The sequence below is a fragment of the Haliaeetus albicilla genome, chromosome 5 (assembly GCF_947461875.1).
Source record: "Haliaeetus albicilla chromosome 5, bHalAlb1.1, whole genome shotgun sequence".
Taxonomy (NCBI): Eukaryota; Metazoa; Chordata; class Aves; order Accipitriformes; family Accipitridae; genus Haliaeetus; species Haliaeetus albicilla.
Genome location: NC_091487.1, coordinates 36316328 through 36344321, shown reverse-complemented (window position 1 = coordinate 36344321; position 27994 = coordinate 36316328). Strand labels below are relative to the sequence as shown.

The following is a 27994-nucleotide window of genomic DNA, read 5'->3' as shown; positions in this document are numbered from 1 at the left end:
ATGCACGATACATTCATACTAATATACAGGTAGTCAGACCTGTTTCTTCCCTAAATTTTTTCAAGGGAAGAAACAACTTATTATCTTACTTCTGAGCTGCATGAACAATGTTTAGTAACACATTATTTTTTTCTAATATGCTTTTAATTTCAATATCTCACAATCACTTAATATTTATTTTCTTCAGCAAAATCAAAGTGAAATGGAAGACTAAAATTGTCACTGCTCACAGTTAATATTTAAAATCTTAGTCCAGTAAACCTAGCATGCAGAGAGCCATACTTACTGCTTGTATGTAGGTGCATCTGCATTAAAGTCAGAAGAGTTACACCCACTGATGCCTACAATCTGTAGTATTTGCAATGCTTTTATCCATCAAATCTATTTTATCAGTGGAAGCTATTGAGAACCTAAGACTCTCTGCAGTGCTAGAATTAACTTGCTGGTCATCAGGGCATTTTTAAATTTAACTTAGATATCTTACTCTTTAGGAGATCAAAAATTTCTCCTCCTTTTCATCTGTGTAACACCAGCAGTCATTTCCACTGGTTGAAATAGTTTCCAAGAATGCAGCTGAGGTAGAAAGAGGTCCCTGGTTCACAGCACACCGACATAAACTTGGCAAGGCTTTAAAATGGAGAACAGAGCTTGGCCCAACAAAGCACTAACTACTTGAAATCAGTTTAGTCGTTTATTAGATTTACACTTTCAAAATGACTCTTTAGCCAGGATTTTCTACTGCTTCCTCACAACTACCTGAGATACTGTGTTAGGTTCAGCCTCAGAAAAATGCGAGCAATATATCATAGGGTTAAGATAGCTTTTTCTATTTTATATCCATGCAATCATTCTTCCGATTTATTATAAATATAAGCTTAATAATTTAGGTTCATCTGAGTATTAAGAAGTGTATCTTTGTTACCCTGCAGAATATTCCAGTACCTGTAACTTGAATATATAGAATGTAGGTAATAGGAAAACATGCTTCTCCTCATTTTCGTAATAACCCAAGCCTGTTTGTAGTATATCTAGAAACTGACTCTGTACTCATATAAGGTGCTCCACTCATCTTTTTTTCCAGGATTGCCTTGAAGTTGTTTAAATTAATACAGAAATGAAATGAATATTGTATAAAGGAGGACTTCAGTATCAAAGCAAAATACAACTTTGAGCAAACATGGTAAGGATTAGAAGTCTTATTCCAAACCTCTAAAATCAATGTGAATGTGGCCACTAGAATGGATGGAGCTCCTACCATCTAGGAAGGAACAGTTTCATTGATGGCAAAATAAGGGTGGTCTATAGATTTAAAGTAACTAATTTTGAAAGTAAATATATTTCAGATATAATCTAAATATCTTCCATGTACTATAAAATTCCCTTTTATCAGGGTTCCCTGCAGCTAAAAGAATGTGATTCAAGCAGAGGCAAATGTTGAAGCAGATTTAGGAAGGATATCCTGCAGAAACTTAAAGGTTTTTCACTGAAACCTCTAATCCTTTTCTCTTCTCTCTGAGCAACATTGACAATGGGCAAGTTCATAATAATAGATAATTTCTGTCTGCAGGTCCCACCTTCCCAAATATAGAAGTCAAACACTACCTATGAACTGTAGAAGATCTTCAGATTTGGCCTGTCTTTGACCATTAGTCTTTGACCTCTCCTGTGACAAGAAACAAGGATGCCAATTAGTTCCAGCGGTGATTGTCCTTTCTGCATCATAGTCATCTGAAGTGACATAGGAACTTGACTGAGCTCACGTATCATTAAAAATTTTTATTGTTTTCATGCTGTGCTAACTTTGGACTGTGATGTGGAGAGTAGAGGCTCCACATTCCCCTAAGAAACAACAACCATTGACCCTTTGCAATCTAAAACCCCCAGAATTCATAGTGCTACCTCCACTCAAGATAAAATGCAAGTGAAAACTCAAGTCCTTCTGAGGACCAGTCAGCATCTTTGTCACTGACTAAAACTGTCATTGGAATGGATTCAAAATGAAGTTTGACTTGAAAAAGATAAATTCTTTGGTGAAGGCATGGAATTATTTGATGGAATTGGGTAGCCAATAAGCATATGCTTTTTAAATCTTTTACAACTTAACTGAGTCTGTCAAGAATGTGAAATTTATTGAACTTCACTGCAGGTCAGACATGGGTACCAAACTAGCAAAAATCATTGCAACAGTGGTACAAGCAGGATGAAACATGCTGCAACACTTGGTTTTCCAGATAACTTAAAGTTTGATGCCAAATTTACTTGTATGCTTTTCTGAAATAAACAGAACACAGGAGGTGCCTTCCTTTGCCAGATCTAAAAATCTTCACTTTGAAAATGATTACTGCAGATCACAGAACATGAGGAAAAAATCTTGGACTTCAGATCTGGATTCAATTTTTTGTCAACCTGAAGGACCAGAAAAACGTCTTCCTAGTAGTAAGGAGGACATGACCTAAAAATAGGTCTTTGAGTCTTAAACATGTATATGAAAATATAATACCATTTACTGTATAACAACTTTTTTCACTGGGGAGCGAACACAGAAAATTTGGCTCAAAGTAACTGGACATAATCATCTTGCGTTTTAAAAGAAAGAAAAATATGAAGCAAAGGAAAGACTGAACTTAAAGTATTCAATCTCTCTCTGTCTTCCATGAGCTGTGCTGTGAATTCTGGCAATCTGCTTTTAGTTACTGCTTTTTTATGTGATGCAGACTGCCATCTTTTACTATATTGTCCAAGCCATATGATTTGAAATAGCAATGAATAATATTGCTTGCTGGATTCTTTTATTTCCATGAATGGGTAAGTTGCCTGTATATCCCATAGCCAGTATGTATAGTCTTAAATAGTATCACACTTTGTTTAAATACTCCACCTGCTCAGAATATAAGTATAGATAGTATAAGCAACAACGCTGGATCCTCTTCACAGAGTGCCAACAGGAGGTCCCAGTCCCAGCCTGAAATAGAGTATTTTTAGTGATGAGAAGTAAATTCAATTTCTAGAACTCATACCAGTAAGCCATCCAAAAAGGTACACGTTTTCATTCTGGTTTCTGAAATGAAAAGTTCCTTTCAATTGTAAAAGGAACAAGTGAAAAATTAAATAGGATATATTTAAATGCCCACTTAAGGAATAACTGGTATATCTGCTAGATTGTCATTACAATGGTGTTTTTAAGTATGCAAAAGAGGTCAAACCCAAGGACCTCAGCTTGGAGGCTTTTTCTTTGAATCAATACTTTGCAGGAACTGGCTAGGCACCATGAGCTTGCACCTTGAAATACTAGGAAATCCCCCTACAGAACTCATGACCCCAGGACCTGTAGATCCTGTGAAATCAAATGGGTTTGAGTATATTGTAATGTTCATAAAGGACTGTTCACAGGAGACATCATCTCTGTGCTGTGCACTCCCCCTGATTTCAGTGAGACTATCTCATGAAAGACAACAGATTTCACAGGATTCTCTTATTAGTGATTTATGCAATTCATGTAATTTATAACTTTTATATAATTTCTAACACTTCTAATGTCATAAATGCATTAGTATTATTAGCTGTAGCAGGAGTGTCACTGAAGCAGTACAGACATGCATATATTAAATTTTATAAAACAAGGTTTATATAAAAGAAGACAGCAGTTACCTCTGCAGTTCAAACCAAGTCTGTGCAGTCCACCAACTTCACTTGTCTGATACGAAGTCCAAAATATAAATGAGAAAACATGAAACACATTACCACTAACATGTGATATATAAAAAAAAACCAAAGTGAGCAGAGATGTAGCAGTGATGCAAGTGATGGGATCATTTACTGCCTGGGAATAGGTAAATCTTTTCAGCAAGACTGCATTTCAAAGCATGTAAATTGGACTCCATTTTTAGCTGGTATTTCAGAGTATTGAGAAGCATTGCTATGGCCTCTCTTCTTGTCAGTCCAGTACTAAAATCCAAATTCATTCTCCGCTATAGAGAAATAAGAAAGAGAGAGCATCCTCCTTGATTCATTCTTTATACTCTGGTGGGGGGGCTTCAGAACAGTGTAAAGGTAAAATCCGTTGTTATTTGAAAAAAAAAAGTAACTGAATAGAATCCAAATTTTTAATTAATATTTTAATTTTTTTTTTATTTTTCATCTGTGTTTTTGATACTTTCTGTATTTACCTTACTAGGATTTGTAAGATAGGATCATACATCTTTTTTTTTTCAGAGAAACTGGCGTGGCTGATAAAGCACATAAAGTCAACCTTTTTGCTATATCTGCTTGAGGTTAGGAAGGATCTACAAAGAGATCTGGACAGGCTGGATCGATGGGCTGAGGCCAATCGTATGAAGTTCAACAAGACCAAGGGCCAGGTCCTGCGCTTGGATCACAACAACCCCATGCAGCGCTACAGGCTTGGGGAAGAGTGGCTGGAAAGCTGCCCAGCAGAAAAGGACCTGGGGGTGCTGGTCGACAGCCGGCTGAATATGAGCCAGCAGTGTGCCCAGGTGGCCAAGGTGGCCAACGGCATCCTGGCCTCTATCAGAAATAGTGTGGCCAGCAGGAGCAGGGGAGTGATCATCCCCCTGTACTTGGCACTGGTGAGGCCGCACCTCGAGTGCTGTGTTCAGTTTTGGGCCCCTCACCACAAAAAAGACATTGAGGTGCTGGAGTGTGTCCAGAGAAGGGCAACCAAGTTTGCGAGGGGCCTGGAGCACAAGTCTTATGAGGAGCAGCTGAGAGAACTGGGGTTGTTTAGTCTAGAGAAGAGGAGGCTGAGGGGAGACCTTATCGCTCTCTACAACTACCTGAAGGGGGGTTGTAGTGAGGTGGGTGCTGGTCTCTTCTGTCAGGTGGCTGCAGATAGGATGAGAGGAAATGGCCTCAAGTTGCGGCAGGGGAGGTTTAGACTGGATCTTAGGGAAAAATTTCTTTACTGAAAGGGTTGTCAGGTATTGGAACAGGCCGCCCAGGGAAGTGGTTGAGTCACTATCCCTGGAAGTATTCAAAAAGTGCATAGACAAGGCATTTAAGGACGTGGTTTAGTGGGCATGGATGATGGTTGGACTCAATGATCCTGAAGGTCTTTGCCAACCTAAATGATTCTATGATTCTATGATATTAGCTAGTCTAACAAAAACTATGACTTCTCCCTACAGATCTGGATTCATTTGTATCAATAGACCTTCATGGTTACAGCAAAAGTTTGATTACTAGTTTTAAAATCAGGGCACAGGATTTATTTAAAGAAATTAATGTCTAATTAAACAAATTAATGTATTTCTCTAATTCATCATGGAACATACCTTATAAGGTTTGCCTGGTGATTAGGTGTTGTGGTTTAACCCCAGTCAGCAACTAAGCACCACGCAGCCGCTCACTCACTTCCCCTCCCCTCCCCAGTGGGATGGGGGAGAAAATCAGGAAAAGAAGTAAAACTCATGGGTTGAGATAAGAATGGTTTAATAGAACAGAAAAGAAGAAACTAATAATGATAATGATAACACTAATAAAATGACAACAGTAATAATAAAAGGATTAGAATATACAAATGATGCACAGTGCAATTGCTCACCACCCACCAATCGATGCCCAGTTAGTCCCTGAGCAGTGACCCCCCCATCCCCACTCCCCCCAGTTTCTATACTAGATGTGACGTCCTATGGTATGGAATACCCCGTTGGCCACTTTGGGTCAGCTGCCCTGACTGTGTCCCCTCCCAGCTTCTTCTGCCCCTCCAGCTTTCTCACTGGCTGGGCATGAGAAGCTGAAAAATCCTTGACTTTAGTCTAAACACTACTTAGCAACAACTGAAAACATCAGCGTTATCAACATTCTTCGCATACTGAACTCAAAACATAGCACCATACCAGCTACTAGGACGACAATTAACTCTATCCCAGCTGAAATCAGGACATTAGGCCATCAGGCCATCCTTTTTGAAAATGATCAACATTTTTGCATGTGGAAATTTTCTGGGAATAAATTAGTATAAATTGCTAGGAGATTCTACAATAAAAGCATAATGCCTGTTCTGCTGATATTTGTGCAAATCAGCTGTACATGAATGAGCAGACCAGAAACACTGACAAATTCAGGGAAAACTTTCTTGTCTCAGACTGCACATTATTAAAGATGCAGAACATACAGATGCCAGTCTAAGATACCTCAGAGATTTATTTTGAACCATAGGAACACAAAACCTCTTCCAAAATGTAACCACAAGACTCAATACTCATAAAATGGCATAAGGAAAACACTAACTGCAGAATTTCCTGCATGTATCCTGTTGGATATAAGCGCAATTTCAGACCTTATAGGCTATATAGACCACTCAAAATACTCAGCAGGTCAGGCATAAGCAGCATTAACTGGTTCAGAGTGACATGATTTGCCTGTGACCACAGCATCACTGACACTCACTTCATAGCCCCAGTCAAAGGCAGCAGGCAATCCACCTGCTCAGAGTCCTCAACATATTGAATAGTAGGAACCCACAGCTCAAGAATTAATGAAAGCAAGTAAAATATTTGTACAAAACATTCTTACACATAAACAAGGAGATCTGGGTCGCTGTTGAAATCAGTGACTCATCTGGATTTCTAATTTGCTGTGAAATATTCTTGGATGATATTGCATACTCAGAAAAGAGATGATAGATGGGAGCATGTGTACTTTTCTGTAAATATTAATCAGGAAAACAGGACATAGTTAAGGAATTTGTTGGCTAGTAACTCCAAATTGAAAGAGAAGGAAAGACAGAGGTCATGCTTTTTTCCTTGGTAAAAAAAAAAATAAAAATTTGCCTAATATTAGGAGAAAGCAGTTCTGTGATTATTGTCGTACAGCAGTTGCATTATCCTCACACATTCTCAAAAATACCAGACTCCATTTGTGTTCTGCATCTTTCACAGAGAGAGACAGAGGACTTCACGAAGTCTCAGCCTTCTTTCTTGGGTTCTTCAGTTTTCGTTGTGTGGATTTATGCTGACTGAGAGAGTCTGAACAGTGTAGCACTGCACAAGGTTTCCACTCTTTGTTTGGTCATGTCACGACATAGGAAATAAAGGACTCAATTCACTCACCAGCATTTGTCTTACTACTTGGCAGAATTCATGTACCCAAGCTGGATGCCGTCCTGGAGCTGCGGGAGAAATGGGTGCCTATAGATGGCACGTGGGAAGCCAGAGTGCTGCGAAAGGCTCACTGCGAGACAACCAGTCACATTCCGCAAAGGGACTGAAGTCCCTGACCCATCTAACTAGCATGTATGCCAGCACTGCCGGGGCTACAGGGTTGTAAGTAGATGTAGCCGCTGAAAAAACTTTATCGGTGGAAATTTAAGTGTCAGGGGAATTTATGCTCCTAAAGTTTTAAGCAGCAGCTGCATAATCGTTTTGTGACTAAAAGAGGTACCTTACTGCTAAATTTACACTTATAGATGTTCTTGTGAGTCCAGCTCCTCTGGTTAAATTTTGGGCCTTTGGGCCTTGAAATAATTTATTAATATCAGTGTTGCCAACACAATCCTTCTGGAACTACTGAATTACCCATTTGAAGTAAATTCAATTAAACTAAAGCCCCTTTATTCCTAAAAAGAAATAGTGGAGTTCTTGAATAACTGACTGAAGCAGACACTGAAAATAATAATACTCCCAGTCAGTGGGATCATGTGTATATTCTATTTCACACAATCTTCTTTGGCTTCCAAGAAAAGACAAACTTTACATGGTAAGAAATCCCTTAATTAGGTTAGTGATAGAGAAAGCAACCCCAGTGCATTGCTGTAAGCAGCAATGTGTGAATTTTCTATTCAACACAGCAACAGTGGTCTATTTATTCGGCTTATGTGCATAATTAGTAGTAAAATTACACAGTCTTTTTTTCTTTAACATACAGTAGTTATTCTTTATGGGTCTGGATTCTGAACAAAAATATTTCCTTTAGACTGTATTTGAGTAATGCTTTCTTCAGGTGAGCTCTGGCAAATGCCATAAAAAATTATAAATCTGGAAACCTAGGAAGTATAGAAAGGGGAAGGAAATTACCTCAGTTTGGCATGAGGTACAATGTTACTTTCTTTAAATAAAATGTATCCTCTGTCCTTAGGAACCCCTTACAGGCTAATTTAACATTTCATTGTACTCTGTCACTTACCCTTGGCTTGCCAGACACAGACAAGGTAGCTGATATTACAGTATTTGGAGTTACAAAGAGCTTATGTTTACATACACTATTTTTTACTTCTTTCTGAATACATGGTTGAATGGCACCTTTCTGATTTATTCATAAATGCTCTTTTACTTACTAAAGCAAATTAGCACATAATGGAATGTGCATCACTAACTAAACTGTAGGTAAATATAGAGGATATCATACACTTGTCACCAAAACTGCAATTTAGCTGGCTGTATTACCATGTTAGCTACTTTTTTTGCCCTCAGCTATTCTTATCTAAGCAAGGAAAAAAAACAATTTTAGAAAAAATCTGCTTGTGAACTGAAGGCCTGCAAGGAAAAGTATGCTCGATAGAGGTGAGACTTCCACTTGTGGTGTTCACATTTTAAAATGTATGATGGAAGAAGAAAAGCACTTTCAAAAGACTAAGTATGATGTAAGACCTCAACATCGTATCTTTTAGTAAAGGATTTAAGAAGTTATATCTTTAAATTACGGGAGGGAAGATTAAAGCCAATTCTGGTATTTATATGCCAACAGGAAGCAGAGAATTAGAGCGTCCTTTAAAGAAACACAAAGGCAGGGACTATCCAATAACAGAAAGATAAAAAATACATTCAAATGAGCAATAAAGCAACAATTTCAATTTCTGTGTGCTTAGTTTTGATAGATTCTTACATTTGTATCCTCTCAGGAGGCCAATAACTACCCTTCATTGTTGTGCCCAATCCTGTCCTCTCTGATTTGGGATTCAGGCACTTCCACAGCTTGACATAGTGTCTCTGTATAGCCCTTAATGGCTTTTCATTCCATTACATTGACCAAGGTTTGCCCAAACTGCCCAACTGCAGGATCACTGAAGAATTCCTGCATCAGGCATTCTGAATTAATCTTCCTCAAAGACCCTGACCCAGCCAGCTTTCTCCTGAAGAGTCTGAAAGAAAAGACAGGCAAGTAAGGGAGGCAGGCATGAATTCCATGTTGCCCAGCAGTCTGTCTTTAGAGACGTTGTAGGAGACCACTTTTAATGCCATTCCTCTGCCAAGATTGAAAAAGGGCATGAACTTAGCATGTTTAGGCATTCAGGCAGGGCCCTCACCTGCAGAATATTCTAGGGATACAGCTGTTAGCAGCTCTTAAGTCAAAGCTGTCATATTTTTGCATAAATAATAAAATGTGTGGTAACAGAAGAATGACTCTAAAGCTTGTTAACTAGGACTCTTGCCCTGGCTTTTCCAGGCAGATAATGGAGCTGGCTTCCCATGCTTAGGCACCTCAGAGCTCATGCACTGCAAAGGGCCCTGGACAACTAGCCGGAGACTAAGCAATTTTAAAAACACCTTTTTTATTGACCTCTCCTTTACTGACAATATGTCAATGCATCAATTTGATATTAGGAGGATTGGATCTATTATTTCAGAAGAAGATCCAGAAGTTACCTTTAAATTAACGATTCCCATTCTTCTAATTACAGTCACACTCCCTAGTAATATGTCTCATGCTTAACTCTCCTCAGAAGAAAAAGTCACCTTTCTCTGAACTCCTCACTTGTCTATGTGGGTAATTAATCAGTCAAAAACACTCAAGTATAAAGTTGATCTGACAAACTCCGTTGAGAACATGTGTGCTGTAATTTCGCAGAATCCCTAGTGCAGGACAGAGTGCTGGCTAAGCCAAAAGGTTTATCAAAACACAGTGATAAATCCCAGATGTGATCTCAGCTTTTCAAGTTTTCTGTTTTGTTAATGTCTCCAAAACCACTCGTGGGATTTTTGTTGGGTGTTTTCTTTCTTCCCCCCCTTCCACAAACTCAAAGTAAATTGGTCTGGCTTCTGGTACCTGGCACAGTGGCACGCTTCCTCTCAACAACTGCAAGCCTGTCTGAAAAACAGAACAACATCTTTGAGATGGGGTGTTTATATGGGCAACATTGAGCCACTGCAGTGAATGTGTTCCCACCTTCAAAGAGACTCCAGAGCACTGCTCACCTGATGAAAGCATTAACTGTTTATGGTTGACTTGATTTACATGGAAGCAGCCAGCTCATTAGCTGAGCTGAACCCAAAGAAGTAAATGTAATGCACATGCAGATGTTTTCCTAGCTACTTGATGTCAATGTTGCTGCAGCTTTCCTCAGGGTAAGAGTACAAAGACAGCAGTGATAAGGCTTTGCAGAATCCCCCAGCAGCTAAAGGAGAGCAAGCTGTTGAAAAGATTTACATGAGGGCTACTTAGGTCAAAGAAGTTAAATTAATGTAACCAAATCTTAGTGGTTAATATATACGATTGCACTATGCACTGCATACAGGACTGCACTATATGCATATTTCAGAGAAGTAATAATTTAATATGACCAAGAGGTAAATGGAGGGCTTGACATTCACATACTGCTCCCTACAATTTTTTATAAAGTTCTTCAGACTTCTACACTACAAGTAAAGTAATCCCTAATTATTTATATAACTAAGGCATCTCCTCTAGGAGTAGTCTTTCAAACATTAAACTCAGATAAGCTATATTTCTCTGGTCACTAGAAGAAATAAGTTCTTCCTGCTCAGTTGCTTTTCAGACACTGTTCTTTCCATGAGTAAGAAGGTTTAAAATAATAGTCTAATGAATATTCAAACAGGTATTCACAATATGCAAAAAAAACAATTCAGCAACAAAATGAAAATGGATAAACTTTAATGAATGTGATACTAGCCTCTGTTCCTAACTAATATGGAAATTGTTTCATATTCATCACTTCTTAAATGTGAAAGCTATTTTCTGCTGTCTTTCACTCACAAACCTAATTGAAATTGCACCTCAACATCGTTTCTCAGCTAGAAAGCTTAATAGGAGCTCCCTATTATGGTTGCTTTTCTTGGCTTGTTATCAAATCCTCACCACAGTCATAACAGCTAAAGATTAATCAACCTGCTTTTCCTCAGTTCATTAATTTAGCTACTTTGCTCATATACTCTGTCTATCTGGAATCTGAGGGTCTTTTATTCCTACTGCAAAAGATGATATAATTTGATCTTTAGCTAAGCATGTTTAGAGTATGACATCTTCACTTGTCTATAAGAGAATGCCTCACTCATCACTTTACTTTTGCTTCTTATATTCTTATATTCTTTTTGAGATTCTTCTGCTTTCTAATACTTGCCTCACATACTGGGACACTGGAAATACCCACCATCTTCCCCCTCCTTTTTGTCATCTGTTTATACACCTTTGCATCTTCCTGTCTCCTAGATTAGTATTATGTTTATCTTAGATTTGTAAACCAATTTTTCCCACCATTGTCCTTTTATGGATTTAGAAGACAATATAGTGAACAAGAAACAAAGTGAAAAAGGCAATGTGAATGGTGTTTGTATATGCATATGTTTAAGTATATTTAGTTATAACCATGCACTAAAATCAATGGCTTCTGCTTCTGTCTGGAGATCCTTATACATTTGTTTACTTATGAACTTGGGCAGGGAATGAGAATTTCACCTGCAAAGTTCACCACTTACACAAGAATTTCTATCTATGAATATCCAGCATTAAGAAAACAAAAATCAGAATGGGTAGATGGTTAATGAAGGAGATGGCAAGCTTGAGAAAAGAAAGAACAGAGCATGTCTATGATTTGTGGTAAGCACTGTATACCCAAAGGCCTTGTTTTCCCACTTTAGAGACAAGCAATTTTTAAAAAGTCAATGTCAGTTATTCATTTCCAGTGGCAGGAGAATACAGTGCCCAGGTAAAAAAACACTTTAGACCCTGAATTTCAATTCCCAAATTGGCTATTCAACTGTAGCCTTATAACTACTTTTCAGATTTTACGTTTACTGCCTTTAGTCAGTGGTCTGATGGTCATAATAGGCTACTGTGCAGTTCTACATGAGAAACCATATGCTTTTCCCTGACAAATGCTCTTCCGGCCCTGGATGCTCAACATAAGTATTTTATATTACCAAATTCCAACAAAGGAAACGTCATTTTCCAGTATTCATACATAGTCACTGTGCTATGTCTCTTATCACAGTGGAGACTCTTTCATTTCTGGAAGAAAGTTTATTCAGGGTCTAACCTACGTAGAAAAATTCCTCAATTTTAGAAAATTAAGTGATTAATCTTGCAGCTAGTCACTTATGCCAGGCAGTAGTAAGAAATACCTATGTCTTCATCTTCACACTCCAGCTTGAATTTGTAAGCACATGATTTGCTGACCTGTTTCAATGTGTCACAGAATCTTCACAGGTCATTTTGGTACTTGAGATCCTTAAGGTAAAGCCAAAACTAACTTCTTCACTCAGCTTATAGCATTTACTACATCAGTAGTAAGTGCAATAGCAGAGAGCCCTGACCACACTTCATAGCATCTAAGCTGAGCAAAGGGCAGGGAGGGAACTGTAGAAGCAGCATTAGCTCTGTCGTAGTGCAGATTCCTCTGAAAATTTAAAGTTCTTTTTCCTGTCTAGATTTTACTAGCTATGATAGATTTGCTGGTAAAGTTCCTTTTACCAGCTATTAAAAAGCGGCTCTACCTGAAAAGAAAATGTAGACTGAATTTTCTGCTTCTATAATTTTGGAGAGGGGCCCCTGTCAGTGCTATAGGTCTAATATCAGATGGATCAGAACAACTGTATATGCAGGGCAGACATACGCTGCGGGTGTGTAGAGGATTCCTCTATTGCACGTACTGCTGCAGTCCCTCTGAATCATCTCCCATGGCATTGCAGAAGCCATCAGTTAATGTCTTATATTCTTTGGCAAGGCCAATACTTAAGTCTTTCTGGGTGGGCACTGGCCGAACCAGCCTCCTATTTCTCAGCATCTGACATAAAAGATCTGCAAATAGGGAATCTCTGGCATTTCTCTAGGGTAGAAGAGATCAGGTATTTCTTCAAGAGGAGATACGAGGACTTTCTCTGTTGTCACTCAGTCTGGAGTAAATCCAGAGAATAACAATTGGTACAATTCTATCTAAATGTGAGGAATATTGTCTATTATTCTAAACTGTAACATATTTGCAAAGTTAGTTAAGCCTCTTCCATATTGCTCCCCCATATCTTTTCTGATGTCTATCTAAATATTCATGCAAGTTGAAAAAAAATTCCAGATATCTCATTCATTTTCTTTGTTTTCCTGTAGTGAATATCAGTGTTCAACTTCTCATTTTCCCACACCTCATGACAGACTTGCACAATAGCATTCTAAATTAAGAACTTTGCACAAAGTCAGTTTTTACAAATGTTATTTTGTTGGCTAGTCCAACACCTGGGAGTGAAGCATTTTGTTAAAGACCTTCTAAATACAGACTGCTTTATTCATTCTTTTTTTTTAAAGTTAAGGGAAGGAGAGAGTTGGAAACATTTTGCTGCCAGAAATAATGAATAATTTAAGACTCCATTATCAATTAAGAATAACGCATTTTTCTCGTCAAAGAGTCTGACCTGGGTACATTGAAGGAGATGTATTGGAGAAATTGTGTATTAATTAGGCTGATCCTGAAAATCTGGATGATCCTGATACTCCTTTCTTTCTTACCCACTTTACTGTAAGGTAACAGACTTCTGATTTACACTGCTCTGCCTTGGAGGAATACTAGGGCTGAGAAAATGGGGCACTGAAGGAAAGGTGAGGTGGCTTTTAAAGCTAAAAAGAAGAAGGAAAGGAAAATCTGAGTGTCTACTGTAAGAGAAAAGTACACTTAAATATGATCAACAAGGAAGAAGCAGGAGGAGTGCCAGACTATCCTTCTGCCCAGCCCTTAGCCAACTACCTAGACTTCTTCAGCTCTCACCCATGCTGCCTGTCTGTCCAATTGCCTTTTGAATACCCGACAGTTATGGTTGTCTTGCTCTTGGATAACTTTCAGCCACAGAAGAGCTCAAGCATGTGTGGGAATTCTGTGATTACAGAGTTTGTCAGAGAACCTACCTTTTTGCCACAAAGTCCAGCTCCAAAAAGTAAGTTCTGACATGTGCCACACGCATGCTCACCATCTTTCTCTCTTACTCTCTGACTAATCCTTCTTCCACATATAGCTGTGGAGGAAAAATATTAAAAACATGAACCAAATGTATACTGATATGATAGAATGTTCAAATATTTAAAATGCTGTCTGAAAAATTTATTTTCAAAAAAAAAGCATGATGCAAAAATATTTTTCATGGGAAAGAAAATCAGTATTTCATCCAGAAAATTACTGGCAAATGGCAATATAGAAGAACAACTGTGCTAAAATTGAAAATCCAAACCTCTGTTCTAGTTCTGCTTCACTATATAGTCCCATTTATCTTATCCATTTACAAGACTGTGGCTAGCACTCATTCATTATGCTGCAAAACAGGGAAAATCCTTGCATTAGTTAGAAACATCCATTCCTGCTTTACTGATGGTATTTCTCATCTCTCTCTAATAACTCCAAGGTTGGCATGCCGGTGAGATTAGAAATTTTCATATTTAAACAAACAAAACATTCTTTTCTAATTTGAATGATGCCAAAAATTTCCTGCCTGCTAAATGCCACAGAAAATTAATATACAACTTAGAGTATGTAGTCACTCTTACCCTTGCCTCTTACTTCATTTTCTCCCTCCACCCTCACCCCTCTTATATCCTTTCTCATTCATTTCTTATCACCTTACTCATTACTCTAAAGCTTTTCATGTCTTTAACCTTTCACTCCCGCCTTTTATTCCTCCTTGAATTTGGACTGGGACCTTGGTTAAAACATATAAGTAGTTTATAATTTCCTCTTCTTTTTTTTTTGTTTAAATTTTCAACATCGTGTTGCACCTTTAGAAGCACTGCTCTCAATGAAGTTATTCATAAAGCATTCTGTGTTTAGATTTGCAGTCACAGTGCTGGCTGCCTTTCTGTCTCAAAAATGGTGTGAAGAAGTGGGTCTTAATAAAAATTCCTGACTGAAGATTGTAAAGTCTTTGATGGAAGGGCTGTCTCTTATCATGTGTTTTTATGGGTCCCAACAGAATCGGACTCAAAGCTAGGTTAGAAACTTCTTGCTGTTTACATAGTTAGTAATACCAGTAAGAGCATGAAACCTGACATAATTATTTCAGGAGGCAACCTTTTCTTTTGCTGAGTATATAAACTGTGTACTGAGATTATTTGTGTATTTCCTTTACCTGTTCCCTGCATAGAAGTTCAGCTTCATGCCCTAGACCATCCAACAAGAAAGCCAAAATACTGAATTTATGGTCACTGATATCACCATTTTCAAAAATTAATTTTATTTCTTTGCATACTTAAAAGTAGATGTAAGATGCTATAGGAATAATGTAAAGCACACATACGGCTTCTACCTGCAAAATTCAGACCCAGGTTCGTAGCTATATTTAAACCTGTAGAGGTTGGTCAGACTTAGGGTTTAGTTTAACTGTTATACATGCTTTACGTATGTCAGCACTGCACCTATGTATAATAACTCTCAATATTTAAATTCACAGGTTTCAAAAAGCAGTGTCAGTGGGATAACGAAATCATAAAGGTATGACGGGCCATTCTGCACCACCAGGAGTAGGCAGACCTGAGCTCGTTCAGCCCGTGCCAAGCCCAGGACTGGAAGTCAGAGAGTCACAGTGACAAGACACCTGCTCCTACAGGACAAGAGCCACCACAAACCCAGGCCTTCGAGCCAAGCTGGCCCTGAACTGCATCCATTTTAATAACCCTACCTGAGAGTTAGGACATGTTAGCCTGGGCCCAACAGCAGCCTAAGTCAGGCAGACGGTGTCTGGACTACTGCAATGGTGTGGTTTTAGCATTCTGCATTTCTAGTAGCTTGAGCCCATCAAAGCAGTGTCTGTCCCAAGGTAAGACAGACCTGCGGCCACACAGTGACTCAGTGGCAGAGCTGGGATTAGTTTCCAACAGTCCTGGCTCAGCCGTGTTCATAGGTTATTTCTAAAAACTTCCTTCAACATCCAGGTTCCCATAGCCAATAAAATAAAATAAACTGTGCTCCCTATCTTCCGAATTCTCAGTAATGTGCGCCAACATTATCACTGCAACATGAAAGACATTCTTAAGCAAACAAAATTACTTGAACTCTAACCTATGCTTTCAGATAGCAGGAACTACTGTTGTAACCCATGGGCTGGGTACTGAGTTTTCACAGCTTGCAGCAGACACTTAATGAAAGTCATCATCTCTTAATCCCATACTGTAACAGCAGGCCCAGGCTAAAACTAAGGTTACACTTCACTGATCAGAATTTCAGAAATAAAATCCAAATTTACATGCATAGGAAAACACAACTTTGAATGTTATATTGCATTTCCTGGTATCACAATTCTCGTTCTAGAGATCCTCTCCGAACTAATGGCAGCTGTAACATACATCATCCACAGCAAGCCACCCCTCTGCAGCCCTCTATCACCATTTCACTACACTGGTAAAACAATACAAAGCAAACAAACATTCTTTTTCCAAATCTGTTTCTTCTCTTTTCCTGTAATTTTCTTAAATTCCCCGATTTATCATTGTCATCTGTCTTGACTCATCAGTTCTTTCGAGGCTGAATAAGCAGAACTGTGATTTTAGCTTTAAAAGCATTAGTCTTTTATAAGTGCTTTTTAAGTTAAGAAAATAGTGATCTAATTTGTGCACCAAATGGAACTAAAATGCATTAACTAAGGTGCAATTGTATTTTGCTTCCTCCATCTGTTAGCATCCTGTCATACTTCCATTCCAATTATCTATAGCAGGCTTTCAGAAAAATCTTCCAGAGACCCTCAGACACAGAGGAATTTGTTAGGCAATGCGATTACAGGCTCATCTCCATGAACACGAAGGAGGAGAGAGACACAACAGTAGATGGGGGAACTCCAGTAACCTACTCAGAGAAAGAAGCTGCCACTGGGGAGCCTCGGCCCCACGGGACAGAGGTGGCCCTCATCTGTAAGTCTGTGGGAGAGGCTCTCTGGGTCTTCTTTCAGACTGAGGGGGCTTAGCCCAGGGCTAAGTCATTCTGGGATGCAGGGGTGAACACTGTGGAATTGTACAAGACTTATTAGGGTAAGTACTAAAGACGGGGAAAGGGAGAGTTCAAGGAGGAACAAGTGTGGGAAACTAGAGGGAAAAGGGGATAAAAGCCATCTATAACCTGGCATTTGGTCAGTACGCTTGTCTGGCGATGCACAGTCTACCCCATCTTCTCATTAAACTCCATTTCCAACTCTTCTCATGGGTGAGGGGCTTTCTACTCCATGGATTTGTGTATATATGGAGGTCCAAGTGCAGTAACTGGAGTCAGACCATGGGGCATCAGGGCCCCACACATGAGGGGTGGCAATGACTGGAGAGACCAGAGAGTGTGTATTTGTGTGGGAGTGCATGATGGTGTGTAATCACTACTGAACATCAAGCCAGACTAGCCAGCAAGTAGGATAAGATGCTTAGGAGGAGAGTATTGGTGTGGCTGTTAAGTCTGGGCCAGATACCAGAGGAACAAGATGGTTCTGAAAGTCGGCTAGTGGACAACCATGAGGTCCAAGCCTGCTACTGGAGAGACCTTGGGATCTGGAGGTCAGCTACTGGTAAGGTCATAGTTCTGGGCCAGCCACTGCAGAGACCCATCTACATCTGTGTGTCTGTGTGTGGGCCATCTGGGAAACCAGGGGATCCTGGGCCAGCTACTGGGTACACTGGGTGTCCAACACCAGCTACTACAGAAGGATCCATACTGGCTTATATATGTATATACTTATATATTTTATACTAATAGGCTTTCATCCTGAGCAGCCAGAGGAAGAGGAGGAGGCCATTGGTGCTGTTTGTGTTTGTGTGACTGCTATGTTTTCTGTCTCTGTTGATCTGTGCGACCAGCTGCATATATCTCTACATTTGTATATGTGTTTGTGTTTCTATTGTGAATACATGTTCAGTCTCACTAACGGCTGGACCTAGGAATATGGAGCTGTGGCAGCTTCACCTCTGTTGGGCTACCAGATTTGGGAGCTCTAAAAGAATTAACATGGTACCTCCATGAAACCTCAGAAGTTGCATAAGAGTTGTAAGACAATAATTCTCAGTACTGGTAGTTTCTTCCAAAACATTTAAGAGGCCATGAAAATGCATGTGAGGCTACCAAAAGTGTGCTTTTGTAATTTTTATAACCTTCAGCTGACAGCTGGAGTCCTTCCTGGCAGGTAAAACAAAAACCATCTCATTATAGCAACTTAAGTATGGAATCATTAGTCTGTCAATATGTTTGTGATAGATGCTGAAATGCTCAGACAAACCAAAACTGAAATGCTTCTGTCCATGTCCAGAAGCAAAATTTTAGTTACCTGGGGATTTAGGAAATTACATGGACAGCTGAAGAACTATATAAGCAGTGGCTAAGTGAAGACTTGGAAACCACTGTTTTGAACTGAACAAATGAATTGAATTGAATTGAATTGAATTGAATGAATTGAACATGAATACTGCATGTCCTCATTCCAATTCCTAAGCTTTAGTATTTACTAAAATGTACTGTGATTAAGCACACCATTAAGAATGTCAGATTAAATGTAATAAAGTATTGTAAGGAGAAAAAACCAAGAAGACTTGACCATTCTTAAAGCAGAAATTGGTCAAAAGAAGTTGTCAATCAGCTACAGAGTTAGGTCACTGGAATCTAAATCCTTTTTTGAAACTGGGTGGCCTATGCCCGATACTGTCTTTTGTGTTTTGGTCTGACATTTCAATGATTTTTACAGTGATACTCTATATATTATTTCACATTAGCAGGACTTATTCAAATGGAGAAACACATCCCATTTCCTTCTTTTCTTAGCCTATAGTTTCCTACAGTGTCACTTGTTTTTGCTCAGAAGAAACCAAAATATGCCTGGAATTGTAATTTGGAAAAAATTTGTAGACTTGTGGTAGTAGTGGCATTGACTACATGCCATAAAGCTCTTTAATGAGCTTCACCATCTCCATATCAAGTTCTGCAATGAATGCAATTTGATCCCAAAAGAGCCCTTTTCAGAAACCATGTAGCCTTTAAAGGGCCACATATAATATATTAACTCTATTTTGATGAAAAACAAATCTGCTAGATACTTAACAGACTTCATCCTGAAGTAAAAGCTGCTATATAGTGTTGTTCTTGGCAAAATAGCCCCAGCCTCCTTAGAAGCTGTGATTTTGGATTACCACCCCTTTTCAGTAATAATGAACATACGGTAATCAAAAATGTTATATGCAGGAAAATACAGTATATGCAAGAGATATGTTATTCTTCTCATGCAAAGCAATGAGGACCAGGTCCCTGTTGCTATAAATCAAAGCAGCACCACTTAAATTTATGGAACTATCCCAAGTTATAGCAATTCAAGTCTTGCAACTGCAATCTGCTTCCTAGAGCTAGAGGTGATTGCGACTGGTAACGGCACATGCTGTAGCTGCCATATGAACTTACCTTTTTGAACAAGGCTTTTGCTCAGTTTTGCTTCCATGATGACCTACGCTTTTAGGAAGGGATGAGCAGTCATTAACAATGTTCAAACTAAGTAACATAAACTGAAGGCTCTTTTAGGTTTCAAAGATGGTGTAACAGAGAGACAGGACTGAAGAGTAAAAGGAAAAATCCCAGCCACAAAAGCAGAAGGCAGTTCTAGATTTCCAGCACCAACATTTCAAAGTTTAGAGGCATTCAGGGTTTTTTTTCAGAGAGAGGTCATTTTCAAAATGTGGCCATGGATCTAGTTTTAGATCATGGTCTCCACCCACTTCCTTTCCCCACAGAGCTTGGGATAGTCAGGTCCAGGCTCAGGGCCATCTTTAGTAGAAACCATGATCTTGAAAAGCTGTGTTCTTACTGAAAATATTGTACATACTGCATTAAGAAAGATTCACACAGAAGTTAGTAATAGCAATAAAAATAATATTTTTCAGTTTCCTTGTCTGGGACATGGGAGAGAGCTTTGTGTGCAGGAAGTTTCACTGATCCTTTGTACAACCCATTTTTTTCTTTCTGGGATGTTTCTTAATCAAAGACCAGATTGTTATTGCATGGAATAAGAAGTTGAAGAAAGGTAACTTGCCATCCCCACTTTTCAGTTAGATGTGCTGTCTGTATGTATGATCACATGCCATTAGAGCGCTGTAATTATTTGGTGGTCTGTTGTGTGCAGGAAGAGGTTCAGTCAGAATGTCCCCATGACAATCATTCAGTGAAGAGGTTTTGTGCCCTGATACTTCTCTGGTGGCAGGTGATGCAGTACCACATGTCACTCTAAAGACAGCGTGGTGATCCACGATCCTCTTTCTGTACAGATGTTAAGTATACTCCTGCAGAAAAGTGCTTGAAGCTGACTGATTCTCAATCCTGACTCCATAGCATGCCAGGAGATGCTGTGACACAGCACCAATGCCCACATGGTCAGTGGCCTTGTGTTCCTTCTTATGAGACCACTAAACATCTCTTAAAGTAACAGAAACTTTTCTGGCTTTGAGTCAGTAGACGGAGTTGGTCTTAGAGAAAAAGTAGGGCCAAATTCTGGGACCTTTACTACATGTCCTCACAGCAGCTGAGGCAGCAGGAACACCCATCAGATGAAGGAGAGTAATTGTTGAAATCACCACATCTCTTGAAGAGAGCAAGAAAAGATCTGATTGTTCCACCAAAATATTTATAGAGACCTGCTTGGGGAAATGAAAAATGTCCCCTCCTGAACTAAGAACAGGAAAAAAAGAGCAGAAAAAGGGTGACAGAAGAGACTCCATGTTCAGATAAATTTGTCAACACAAGGCAATCTGGTGTCCATACAAATAAACATGTGTTACTTGTTCTGTCAGAAATCAGGGTCAGTTATAAATCAGACATCACAGCACAACTCACCCTTAGTATAAATCTAAAGGCATGACTGTTACTATACTTCGAAAACATTTTTCTGGTGCTTTCAGGGAAAGAAATAAAGGTTGGCTCATAATCGGACTCTGAGGGAATTAAATCAAATGGCCACATCTTAATGAAATACATTTGAAGCCTACTGTATTTGGAAACTGATATTAATCTCCTAGATCCCTTTCTAAGAAGAGAGAAACAATTATATCCATTCTCTAAAACTTCTCATACATCAAAAACCCTGAAGAAGAACAAGCTCTACAACTTAGTATTTTGCTAATTTTGCACACCCATCAGTGTAGTTGTACGCACTCAGTATGTGCCTCTATAAATATATAATTTCAATGGTGTCTAGTGAACGCAGCTTATGAAGAAATTATGTGCAATATCTCTGATCTCAGAAACAAGAGAAGAGACAAAAAATAGACAGGAAATGCATGTGTTTCCCATAGGACCATGTGCACTTGTACAACAATGTTCTACCCCACTCTCAGTGAGGCTGATTCTGCTCTGCTGAAAAGCAAATTTCATAAACAGTTGCATAAACACATGCAGTTTTTCTGTCTATCAAACTCAGCAACATTTAATGCTACTGTTTGGAATATAATTTCCTGTAAACAAAAATAGACCTTCATATACTATGGTCTCACCTTTTCTCCTCTCTCCTGTATAACGTCTCCTAATTTCTTTTCCCTCAGATACAGATGAGTACAAACAAAGCAAGTTTGAATGGACAGTAACCATTGCTCCCTTGAAGTTAATCTTCCTTCTTTCAAGTGAACCAAATGGAGAATATCACCCTAGGGGAGTCAGATCAAAGAGAATTGTTCACCCCAAACATTGTTTACTCAAACTTTAAATACTGATCTATAAGATAAACAAGAACAGAATTTGCCTTTTAGACATACATTTTAAAGTACTCCAGGTAGTTTATTTCATACCAGCAACTCTTCAACAAAAAACAGACTTAATTTTTCTCAAAGACCAAAAAAGGGATAGCACCTGAATCTGGAACCTAAATGAATGAAATCAAAATATACAAATAATGGGACTGCAGTCAGGCTACCACAACCTGACATAGCAATGACGAACGTGAATTCCAAGAAGTACCAAGTGTTAAACCAAAAGGATGAAACAGAGGCGTTTTAGCTCTGACAGACAAAATCTATGGGTACTGATCATAAAACTATTGCCAATCCTCATGAAGAATGATGGGCAGGTAGACTGTCTCTGAAGACAAGCACCTTCTCAGCCTTCCTCAAGAAGGATGTAAGTGAAATGACAGTTCAGAGATTGTTTGAAATGACTGCAGATTCCTACCCTGCTATACAATTGGGGTTTTGTTGGGTTTTTCTAAACTCTACCATTTACACAGAATATTGTTTTCAGTGCCAAACTTTAGGTAGGAACTGTACAACCACAGCAAGAAGAGCACAAACAGAAAGAGGTTCTTCCTAGTCCTAAAGCCTGCAGCTGATACTGCTGCCGCTCAGAGAGATGGGCTGACATCCCAACAGCGGGGGCGAGGGGTGGGGGCATAAACAGGAGGCAATGACAGTTACAAGGAGCCCCAGGGGAGGGCGTCCATAATTAGTGGAGCTGTAAGAATTGCATGTGAAACTAATTACACTGGTAAGGCTGCTCTGTGACAGATAAATCCTGTTCTCTGGCCCCACGCCAGGAACACATAAACTCCCCTGGATTATTCTCTCTCTTTTAGATCAGCAGTAGTTCCCATATCCCTCTCAGCTTTGGGGCAATTTTTGATCCTTCTTCCATGCTAATTTTGTCTGCAAGATTCTAGGGATATTGTTTTCTCATCTGGAAGGCATGATTACTCCTGCCTCCAGAATCTCATAACTTTTCTTGCAGTAGGTCTGGCTGAGGGACTCTTGAAGTTTTTTAGTGGTTTTTTTTCTTTATAATTCTTCTATCCTTACCCCTGCCAAACTGCCTTACTTTCCCTAAATAGAAATCCTAATGGAGATTCTGCCATGAATTTTACACACACACCCACCCTTTTCTTCTTTCCCTGGCATCTCTCATTCTTGGAGCCCATTGCACCCAGCTCCCATTTTGGGCTTTTCCTCTCCCACTCTCGTCACACCGTCCCTGCTGTCTTCTATCTGACATGTTCCTTTTCCCCTTACTTTTCTAGATGACTCAAGCTCTGTCACTGCTCATGCAACCAAAACCTTTTGCACATTTTTGTTGATTTACAGGGGCCACCTCAGGTCACTACCTCTTATGCCCATAAAAATATTTCTCTTTCTTGCACCCCTGTTTTGAGCGTAGGTCTCCACACGTCCCCTGAGGGCCACCTGAGTGTGTGGAGAGGTCCAAACTACCCGAAGAGATCCCAGAAAAACTCCCTCTCCTGGTTTCAACTCTCTGGCAAATACCTCACTGTGTTTCTGAAGTTCAGTTTTTACATGGAATTTATAATAACAGGAAAGAGAAATATACAGTCTTTCAGTACTTGGAATGGCAATCTGTCATGTGGCTAGGAAAGGTATGTCTGGGAGTATCATATAGCTGTTACTCAACCTAGAGACAGAGGAGCTTTGTGTGGTATGCTGAGGCTTCTTGAGCAAGTCAGACCAAAATACAGACACACAGCTGAGGCTGTTCTGGCTTAAACTGACATAGACAGGTTTCACACCCAAGAATAAGTAACTATTTTTTCTTATGACAATAAAATTTTATGAAGTTAAAAAATTAAGTCCCAATATTAGACCCATCTGCCTCCATGTTCAGTGCAGGGCAAGTTCTCACTCCCTGCAATCCTCATTCAGGCAAGGACCAGCATAGTTTTGTATCAAAGCAAACTAAAGAGGATATTTATGGATCATGCTCAGGCAAGCAGAGGTCAGTTGCACTCTCTCTGGAGATCTCACAAGGGAGAAGTTTGGTTTTTTATCCTGAAAATCTGCCATTCTGAGTTACTCAAGATAATTCCAAGTTTTATTAGCTTTCTAGTAATGAATAATTAGATTAAAAAGATATAACCCCTCATATCTCCAGCAGTAACACAGGAATAAAAATGTTGTGAACAACCAAAAATGTTTGTTTCCTAAAGCTTTCTAACACTTCAGCTTTCAATGTTCTAAAAGCTAAAAGAAGAAAGTGGAGTTTTCTCTAAGATTACCAATAGCAATGGGACACTAAGTTACAGAGGTCCATTTGGAGTAGGATACTCTAAGGTTTGTCCATGAATAAAGAAATAAAAAGAATCAAGTGGGCTGGGGGAGGAGGGGGTATTTGTGAATAGTTGCGTGTTTAATAAAATGCATTCAATAAGGTCATTGAAAGGGAACAGATCAAAAGATCTCAATTATAAAGATTAACATATGGCTTCCTAGAAGTTGCCTCGATAGAAGTTAGGCATTTTCAAAGCCATCTTGGCAATAGTGTGCTTATTTGGTGAAACTTATGGTCAGAAAACAGCACTCTAAAGGAAGGAAATTGACCAGTTTCTCCTTTCCATGCAGTTCAGAAAAGTCCTACAAGTCATCAGTGGCATAGGTCCCTTTGATATATATTTAGGCAAAAGCACCATTTGCAATTGGATATACAAGCAGCATGTAAAACGTATTTTTGGCAGCAGAAAACATAGTGTCTTACCCATATTGTGTCTAAATCAAAGAGTTTAAGAAAGACATCTTCATGATGATGAGAATGGATTCCCAAACAATAACCAGTAACAGTCCTTTCATGTTGCACACACTGAAGCTAAAGCAAAAAAAATGTACCACACGCACTGAAATTGCGTATTAGACAAAAAAGCCACCCCAAATTCAAGCCAATTTATAATAGAAACTTCATTTTATTATTTGCACCACTACTGACTACATTACACTGTAAGACTCTATAGCAATTTCTCTGCTGTGTGGTAATGTAGGATAACTAATTACAAATGGCAAAGCAACTGCAGATAATGCAGTTCAGCAGGTTCAAAATTTGGCTTTCAGAGACAGCATTCAGGAATTCTCTGAATTCAAGCTCTACCCAAGCACAGAGGAACGTTTACCAATCCATTTGTTAAACAATCGGGACAGTATATGCAATAACATTTACTGAGCACAACAGCAAATGAGCTAAGCAGCTCCCTACTCCCCCTCCCTTAAGAAAGTAATAGCTTCTATATATTGTCAAGGTCTTTGTAGCTCTCAGTTCATAAAATGTATTTTCTTTTTCTTCCTTCTTCTCAGTGCACTGAGTTACGTTGCTACTTATTCTACCCTTTCAGAGGTGTCTATCCAAACTCAGGATGTATCATGATTCCTATTATCATATCTAATTAATCCTCCCTTCACCAAGAGGAAATTAACACCTCCATTAAGCCCATTTTCTGAGACAATTTAGATACTACTGGAGGAGTTGCAAATAGGATCTATGCTGAACACAACTACAGGAAACAGTAAAGAGTAAACAAAGATATGTAAATAAAACAAAAATCCACTAAGACCTGGTTGATTTGAAATATTAGTGAGAGCAGATTTTCTATTTCTTCTTGTCCAGAAATGCTCTATTTTAGCCAAGTCTTGCACTATTCTACATTCTTTCAAAATTCATCCTCTGCTGTCATTGCTGCAGAACCACCGAATTGGTTCAAATATATGAAAAGAAACTGGACTGCAATCATCCACTAATTTGATAGTGGCCAACCAGCAATATTACATATTACAATTTTTTAAGATGAGATAAAGGCTCTGAGCAAGGATCTAGGAAGTCAGTATCCTAACATCTAGTGCATAAGCATTTGGTATTCTTTAGCTGGACATGCTCCACTTCTGTTATTATTGTATCCATATTTCCCTCTATTAGCATGTTGCTAATAAACTATCCTCTGCTCTCTATTTTTTCTAGAATAAACTCAAGATAATGTTTAAATCACAAACACACATTCCAAGAGGAACATAATCCATTACTTATCTGTAAGCCCGTCTAAATATTTTCAACAAAAATAGCTTTGTTATGGAGTAAAAATGTCATAACACATGAAAAAGCCTATAAACATCTTTAGCCTAATTCCTGTGAGAAAATTGTTCTCATACCCATTGCAGTTTCCTGCAGAAACAAAGTGCTTTCTAGAGTTTTCTGTTTATGTAAAATCATAACTATCTCTGTACTGACTTCCTCTTTGCTCCCACAATAGCTCTAATCCAGACTATGGTGATGTAACATTTTTAAAGGCTGAAGCAGGTACTGCTGGTACACAGAGTGGATCCAAATCCCAATGTCACCGGCTGTTCTGTGTCCCATGTTTAGAACAGCAGCCTCCAATTAAAGTTTTTTAGAAAAACTCAAGAATTCCCACTGGGAGATGAAACTGAATCCTTCTGAGCCAAAGATATGTATCTGCTGGATCCACAACACATGAAACTTTGCTTATTTTTTACCACTTCTTTTAAATACTGTGTACGTATGTACCCACAGACACATTTAAAAGCAATACTTATTCTTACTCTCTAGGCATGCCTGAAAAAAAAAATTAAAAATAACAACCACACGAACTATAAAAACCTTTTTAATCTACTACTCTGACACAGCTTAAATACTGTGCAAGCTTTTAGAAATACTTACTTAGGGAACCTGAAGCACAGATGGCAGAGCTGTCTACAGGGCATGTATTTTGTTTTCATAGCAGTTTTCAAGCTTTCAACATTTTTATTTTCTGTTGGAAATATTGCCAGAAAGGAATTGGGTGTCAAGAGCCAAACTTTCCCATTCAAAAGGCATCCTGGTGACTGGGTGTTGAAACTATGGGCCTGCGAGTCAGAATACAATTTGTCATCCCAGAGTATTCTGAAACAGGTGGAAGACAACCTGAATAAGATCTGTCATCATTCCAGCCCAATTCCCTAACTACCACTTCACTGAAAGTGAGGCGTCATGTGTAACTGAAAACGTTTCCCAAAGAAAGGCTTATTCACACTAAAAAAATCTTAGCCAAAAATATCCCAAACAATGGCAAAAGGAAGCACTTAGGAAGATAAGGGCATTAACTAGCCATTTTGTATAAGGTCAGAAGTCTGTCTAGTCCTGTCTCTTCCAAAGGTCTGTAGCAGAAAATAAAGGAAGTGAATAAGAAAAACAAAGAATGTATAGAATCATATACCTACTCCCACTTTTCAGTTTTAAAAAAAATAATCAAAAAACCTCAAATATTTTTGCAGAAAGGTCCACAGATAAATCTTTTTCTCTACTGCAGCTTGTGTCCAAGCATGAATACTGAGCTCTTTTCAGCAGGACCGGGATCAGAATTCTGACCTGCAAATACTAAATTAATGAGACTAATTTTTGTCACAATAACACCAGTGCAAATCTGCTGTAACTACAATGAGAGCACAGCAAGATGTTATCATTGCTATTTATCCCTAGCTAGTCTCATTTATGCAGAAGAGTGACTATAGCTAACTTTTAAATCCTGTGGCCGTCAGCTCTGCTGTGAACTGCTCAGCTACAGCCAGCATCAGGCTTCATTACTACTGCCTTCCTTTGCTCCTGCTCCCCACAGCTCCAGCTCCACAGATCAGTGTGTGCAGAGTGAAATGTTGCTATTCAGTCATAATTCCAAAACAGTGTTTTCCCAGCTCACCCACCCTTAATTCTTTTGTCAAGACTCTCATTAGATCTTCTCCAGCCTTATGAAAATGACAGCAAAAAATAAATAAAAAAGTCTTCCACATTACTCTGTTTTTCTCTTCTTGAGACTAACATATTGCAATTTTAACTGATTAAGATAAGTCTTACTTATGCCTGTAGTTAAATTTGGCCCATGACCTGAAAAGACCACAAGAACAATTAAACTTCAAGGCTGCTGTTTTTCATCATCTTTTTCTTGACTAGCTAAACCTTCAGAGAATCTGAGCTATAACCACATTTTTCAAAGACAGCTCCCTGTTACTAGTCATTCTGAGGTTCATTGTGTGGGTGTCAATGTCTTCCAACTGCAGCATTCCTCATTTAAATTTCACCTGTGAT

The 27994-nt window shown here is 38.9% G+C and overlaps 1 long non-coding RNA gene across 1 annotated transcript in view; it reads right to left on the bottom strand.

Annotated features, from left to right (window-relative positions):
- The window catches only part of LOC138685498 (uncharacterized), an 83196-nt gene that overhangs the window by 39862 nt on the left and 15340 nt on the right, over positions 1-27994 (bottom strand). Inside the window, exons 2-4 of the long non-coding RNA XR_011324781.1 lie at positions 3649-3694; positions 2879-2962; positions 1603-1728 (exon numbers count right to left, since the gene is read on the bottom strand). This is a non-coding gene — a long non-coding RNA (uncharacterized lncRNA). The remainder of the gene's footprint in view (positions 1-1602; positions 1729-2878; positions 2963-3648; positions 3695-27994) is intronic.